This window comes from Cupressus sempervirens, chromosome 1 (genome assembly GCF_028749045.1).
Source record: "Cupressus sempervirens isolate cs-2001-9-10 chromosome 1, ASM2874904v1, whole genome shotgun sequence".
In the NCBI taxonomy this organism is placed as follows: domain Eukaryota; kingdom Viridiplantae; phylum Streptophyta; class Pinopsida; order Cupressales; family Cupressaceae; genus Cupressus; species Cupressus sempervirens.
In genome coordinates, this window is record NC_143118.1 from 337,810,662 (window position 1) to 337,817,910 (window position 7,249).

General features: G+C 34.7%; 1 pseudogene; it reads left to right on the top strand.

Moving 5' to 3' along the window:
* The first annotated feature begins 4,747 nt into the window (after positions 1-4,747).
* On the top strand, positions 4,748-6,724 carry LOC149577580 (U-box domain-containing protein 45 pseudogene; annotated as a pseudogene).
* Positions 6,725-7,249: the final 525 nt, after the last annotated feature.

Here is a 7,249-nt window from a genome sequence, read left to right on the forward strand (position 1 = left end):
GCACCCGTGGGTTAGAGGAAATCTTCAAATTTTCCTTAACAAGAGAAGAAATGGTAATTAGGGAATTATCCTTTTTGCTCATCTCATCACAAAAAGTAATAGGTTTAAGTAAGAAGCTGGCTTAAACATGGGTTGTCTTAGTATTCCTTTCTTTGTCGTCTGACACTTTAGTTTGAGTATCATCCATTAAAATGTTCCCAGAATTGAAACTTTTTTCCCCCTCCTCATTACCTTCATCCTTTTTGGAGTTGGAAATATTTTCCTCCTCCCTTCTGTCACTATTATTGCTTGAGCTATCTTCTTCAACTTCCTCAACTTGGTATCTGATGGACTTCTGCTTAACCCTAGCTTGGGACTGAGCTAACCTACCAGACCTTCTTCTTGCTTTTTCCCCAATATCCTCACCAGAATCCTCTCCAACAACCTCAACCACCTTTTCAACTTTAATTTTCTTGTTTCCCTTTTGTTCTAGGGCTATGTCAAGTTTTTTCTTTTTCTTAGTATCCTTGCTAGGAGATGGCCTAGGAGTATAGATTTTCGTCCCCGTATTGGAGCTCAGGGGGAAACCAGACTATGGCGGGGGTTTTCCACTACAACCTCTCTAGGGGGACACAAAGCTAAGTGGAATTGATACGGACAGAAAATTAACCCCTGATGAATAATGGTGAAGTTTAAGCCTTTATTCTTTTTTCCCTAATATCATTAACCATATCCTCGAGTGAATACAGAAGGAAAAACGGAATGGAAATGAAATCCCTATTTCTAAAGTGATTCAACAATGGAAAATGATAATAATAGCACACTCCAAACCTGCCTTCCAGTGTGAGATACTTCATCAGGACCAAACACACATCATCCTAGGGCTCAAGTAACTTATCCCTTTTAAACCCTCCTTTGTAGTGAATCGGCCTCATTCTCCACAAAGAAGTTATTCATGCTAGCCTCATTTGAGACTTTAGTGACTTTCTTCCATTTTTTACCCTTCACTATGAGTCTTGTTGCCATGGCAATTACCTCCACTAGTACATTTGAGACCATTTTTCAACCATTATTGGTCAAAATTTTGACCCATTTTTCAACCAAAATTTGACCAAAGTCGACCAACCCATTGGTCAAAAAAATTTCGATCGAAATTTTGACCAACCTTCTGGTTGGTCAAATTTTTGACCAATACTTTGGTTGAAAAACTTCCATAGCCATTGTGCAAGTTTTGTTAGAAATTGGTCAAAATTTTGACCAAAAAAGGAAGAAATTTTTGACCAAAGAAGGTAGAAATTTTGACCAATGAAGGTAAAAAATTTTGACCATTGAAGGTAGAAATTTTGACCAATGAAGGTCAAAAATTTTGACCATTGAAGGTAGAAATTTCGACCAATGAAGGTAGAAATTTCTACCAACGCCTAGGTGTAATTTTTTTTTTAGGCATTCTATAAAATAGTTCACATGCCTTGCGTATGATATGAGATTTTGCATGCATCTTGCACTCTCTCATCCGGCTGATGATGGATTATGGAGAGTGATATGAAACGATGACGCTAAAAAACACACAATCAAATCCAAAATGAACTTGCATTACAAATGGATTGTGGAAATCTGATATTGTTGATTTTGCACGCATGTCTACCAGGACAATCACAACTTAAAACATATATAACAACTTAAAACAATCACAACTTAAAACAATATATGTTTTAAGTTGTGATTGTCCTGGTAGACATGCGTGCAAAATCAACAATATCAGATTTCCACAATCCATTTGTAATGCAAGTTCATTTTGGATTTGATTGTGTGTTTTTTAGCGTCATCGTTTCATATCACTCTCCATAATCCATCATCAGCCGGATGAGAGAGTGCAGGATGCATGCAAAATCTCATATCATACGCAAGGCATGTGAACTATTTTATAGAATGCTTGAAAAATATGGACAGTAACTAATATGCTTCTTCATTAATATGCCCAATACAATAAGCAAACTTGGCAACTATGCACAACAAGTTATACGCTAAAAGGAAATCATTTAGGAGATACAAAATTTGAACAACCATATGTTAAGATTCTACAATTATAAGAAAACCGTCCAACATTCTTTCTAATGGTAGGCTTTGTCAGTATCAAGGGCATAATGAAGCACTTTGCAGTAATCACAAAGGAAATCTTCCAGTTTTCCATATACCAATTCAAACTTAGATATATCTTGCTGATCTAACAACATCCCATCATTAAAAGTGCCAGAAAGGCATGCAAATATTTGTAGATCAGTGTAAGATCCATAATACTGAAATGTACTTGTAATATGCACTTGGAGATGATGCATAGAACCTCTATCTACAAGAGTCATTCTATGAAAATTCCTACAAAAATAGCAAAGTTCTAGATACAAGTAAACAATAATGTGCTACTCATCTTGCATCCTATGCCTTCCCACACCTAAGATATTAATATCTTTAATTTATGAAATAGTAAATGCTATCACCAGAATCTCTTCAAATTCTCAAGCTACCAACTAGTAGCTTGTATAATATTTTTGCACTTCGATTCTCATTCAGCCACCTCAAGCTACAGGAGCCTCTTCTCATATAAAAAGAATGTTGCCTTTAAAAAATTAAGTTATGCCTCTCAGAGCCTGATTCTATTCCAGGCTATGGTAGCTTCATGATCACATATCTGTATGCCATAGAGATGTGTTAAAGAGACATCATACTAAGACAACTATGTAGTCTAGTACTCAAACCACAGTAAGGTCTCACAAACAAAAGATTAGACTTTACTATTAGAGACTAAAATTTTACTGTAGAAAATCTGACAATTATACTTACAGTTTAATAATAGGATGAGCCACAGCCACCTAAGTATCCACCACCCATACCATGACTTGAATACAAAGATGAGTAAGAACCTCCACCAATCTGAATACAACAAGAACTAGTTAATATTGTTACAAAATTAAAACAGAAAGATATCAAGTTACATACATCAACACCGCTAGATGAAAAATAGTCAAACACATCACAACCTTTGTTTTCACGTTGAGAAGATGCAGCATAGGAGATGAAAAAATAAAGGAATTAAGTCATTATTTATCTTCATCAAGCAATAGGCATACACATGATAGTTTATAAACTATAAATTGTGTTGTCTTCAATCAGAGGTTGATGTGGATTTTGTTTATGGATGCATAAAAATCATTACAACTACCAACAAGAGGAAAGGAGGAGCTCAAGTAGTTCATATATAGGCTTTCATCAGCATCAAACACTTTATGTTGTATGGGTAAACCATTCAAAAGGACAGTCAGCATGACATCTTCAAACTAGTCATCATGTAAATTGTAAAGCAATAACCATCACAAGATTATCCGTGATCAAATGGTGAAGGATCCTCAGCATGACATCTAGTATTGAGAAATCATTCCTAGATGAAGGAAAGTACTCATATTAGAGAATCACAAATATGGATAAATCATCATTTAGAACTATTTTCACTAGTAGCTAAGATATCAATCTGCATCATACATGGAAGAAGTTGAAGAGCAGTCAATACACATCAACATCATGAGAAGAAGTGATTTGTTTAATGAACCAATTACTAAATCAATATGGAGTGCTACTTTTGTTGTCTTAATTACCTTATACTAGGTAGATTCAGTTCAATCTTAGCTTTTTTCTTAAAAGCAAGAATATCATTTCAAAAAAATGCTACTCGAGCTCAATGCATTAAATTTTTGGGGAGCTGTGACCTGAGCCTATGCTTGGATCCTTAAAGAGTTCAAAACAGTCAAAGAAACCATTTTCAGTGAATATAAATATTCAAGTTTGTAAGCACAAGGGTCTTTTGATAACCCATGCAGATACTTTATCCTTCACTGCATGCTGCTGATAGAGTCAAAAACTGACAAATGCAACCATTCTCATACTGATCCCACCAATTTTTTGTTGGAAGACTATCATTTCAACCAAAGTTTCCTATCAAGCTCACCACATCACAAACTCATCCTTCACAAGGAAATGTGAGCATGACATTGGTACTACAGAATGTTTGTTAAAAGAAAAATATTTGACTTGGATAGATAAGACAGGTTGGTTAATATGGCCAAGATCAGACATCACCAAATCAAGTAATAAGACTATACTAAAACTAAGAATCTTAGGGAAAAAACATAACCTTGTAATCTCTTCTTTTAACATTGAAACGAAGAGGCTTTGCATGCTCCTCCATTTTTGTGATGATCTCAGTAGCTAGATACTTGGACGTGAAGTGTACAACCTATTTAACACTCTGCACAATACACATCAAAATCACTCATGTTTGAGACCTAAAAGACTCAGTAGCTTAAAATATTCAAGAAAGAAAGAACAGTTCTATGTGGGTATGGTACAGGTTATATTTCTTAATAGATTGGGTTGTATTTCTTAATAGATTTTTCTTTCAATAGTGATTTTTAACATTTACTTCAATAATACCACACCAAAAGAAAAATGACACGGCCTTAAATAAAAAATTAAATTAACATTTCTCAAAACAGAGAAATTTTATGTTATGAATAAAATAATGTTGATGAATAAGTGAAATATTTTGGTAAATTCTATGTGTCGTAGTTTTCCTTTTGTTGGTAAGTTTATGTTTTAATTCTATTGTTCAAGTGGTTTGTTCCAATATATATTAAATGTGATCGGAAAGATAAATTTTAACTTTATCATAATGTGTTATACTTGTTCTTTTTAGAAAGTGCAGTCAAAATCCTATGCAATGGTATATTGTTTAGTATTTATTAATTTAATATATACCAAAGGTCATATTTTTGTGCAAATTACTAAAATTTTCAAGGAGCTCGAACAAGCAACATTTTCTCTTGAACCCATAGAAAAGGAAATTGGTAGGGATCTTATAACATTGTTGCAACAGGACAAGGATGTCAGTGGTCTAAATCATATATCAAAACTAGAAGCTTTCCATCAAGCAACTACAAGGTTGGGAATAGTATCTCCTAAAACAATTTCAATGGAGAAGAGAAGTTTGAGGAAGCAACTTGATAAATCTCGTTGTGAGGATGACAAGAGAAAAGAATCAATTATTTCATACCTCCTACAAATCCTAAGAAAATACAACAAGCTTTTCACAAATGAATGTATGGATGATGCCGATTCTCAGTACTTTGATCCATGTTCTCCTACAGTTAGAAATTCTTTGGATGAAGCTCATGTTAATAGTAGGAGGAGGGACCAGGATGATTCTAAAATCCAGTCATTCAAATTGGGTTCCAAGGAAACTCTTAGAAGTTCCATGGGAATGTTGCCAGCAATTCCTGAAGAATTTAGATGTCCAATTTCCTTATAGTTAATGTCAGATCCTGTGATCATTTGCTCTGGTCAAACATATGAAAGAGTATGCATAGAGAAATGGTTCAATGAGGGTAATGATACATTCCCAAAAACATAGCAAAAATTATCATATCTTTTTGCCACTCCTAACTACTGTGTGAAGGGATTAATTGGGAGTTGGTGTGAGAAAAATGGTATCAGAGTTCCAGAACCACCTCCCCTAACTTCTTTGCCTCTGATATACTGGAGATGGGAGTGGTTAGATTCCATGAAAAGTGTTGTTGATGGTCGGTTGAAAAGAGTCAAGGTGGGATCATCAGACGATGACCAAGTTGCAAATTTTGGTGAGGGAGATGCTGGTGCTTTATCAACTCCCACTTTAGATCATAACATCTCCTCTGAGTCCACAATTTTATCTATACAAGGAAAATTGATACAAATCAGTGGTACAAACCCTTCTTTGACTTACAATATGGTGGACGCTCAAAATCTAGAAAAGTAGAGTACTGAAAAGTATGAAAGGTTGCTTGCAAACCTTAATTCATCAAGTTTAGGAGTACAGTGTGCAGCTACACAGGAAGTTGCATTATTGTGTAAGGATGATGGTGCTTTCTCTTATATGGGTGCCAATCATTTTATTTCTTCTCTTGTGAAGTTCCTACAATCTTCTGTAGATGCACTAGATGTGAAGGCTCAAGAAGTAGGGGCATTGGCACTTCTCAAAATAACTTGGAACAATAATAGGTAGACAATTTTAATCTGAAATATTGAAACAGTTTTTGGCATTTCATTCAACCATCTTTAGCAATCAATTGTTTAAATGTATTCATGTAATATCTACGAAAATTTTCTTACAGTGTTCTTGAAATTTTTATTTTGTAGGAACAAGGCATCAATTCTATCTTCAGGTGTAGTGCCATTGTTATTGAATCTTCTTGATTCGAAAGCAGCTGAAGTAGCATTGGCAGTTTTACTAGCGCTATCTAGTTGGGATGACAATAAGGAAAGCATTGGTTCCTTGGGAGCTATTCCTTGCCTAATTAAACTACTAAGCTCAAACTCCTACCAATGTAGACAAGATGCTCTAAACTCATTATATCATTTATCCACAAATGCTGAAAATTAGTCTAGAATGGTGTCAGTAGATGCCGTTTCCAAGATTGTTCATCTCCTCACTGTCTATGAAGTTGATTTTACAGAAATTTGCATTAGCATCTTATATAATCTAACTACCATTGAAGATGGAAGAATAGAAATTGCCAATACTGATGGTTGCATCGTGACTATAGCAGAGCTACTTGATACAGGCACCCCTAAGGAACAAGAACAATCGGTGGCTATACTCTCATTGCTATGCACCAAGAGCTTTGACCATTGTCAGCTGGTTCTAAGATATGTACTTTGAAATGATGTACTTTGAAATCAACAAATGCCCTCTTATATTATTCAAACATTATTTTGTAGACTTGTAGGCAAATATCAACATGAGGCCAGAGTTGTAGATTTGAATATTGATTATTAGATAGGTTCAAGAGATACTAACCAGTGTCAGATGCCAAATAGATGATCGCCATAGCAACATCCTATTTTTCTCTTTCTTTATAAAGAGGTTGGTTTTTCCGAAGATCACCTAGGAATTCCTGGGGTGAAAGTATGTCCATTCCAGGAATACCTTCAATTGGACTAGATGCAATACCATTTACACATATTCCATAATGCACAATAATTAATAAAGACTATAATTCAAAATAATTAATAAATATTGTACAAATTATGGCAAAACTTAATAAATTTCTTGTGCTACTCTTTGTTTGAAGGAATTACATCTAGGGTTTATAGCCACTTTATAAGTTATCATCATACGAAGGACTTAAATTGGATCCTCCATGGCATGGATCAAAAGGCACATTCCAATTAACCAAGAAGATTA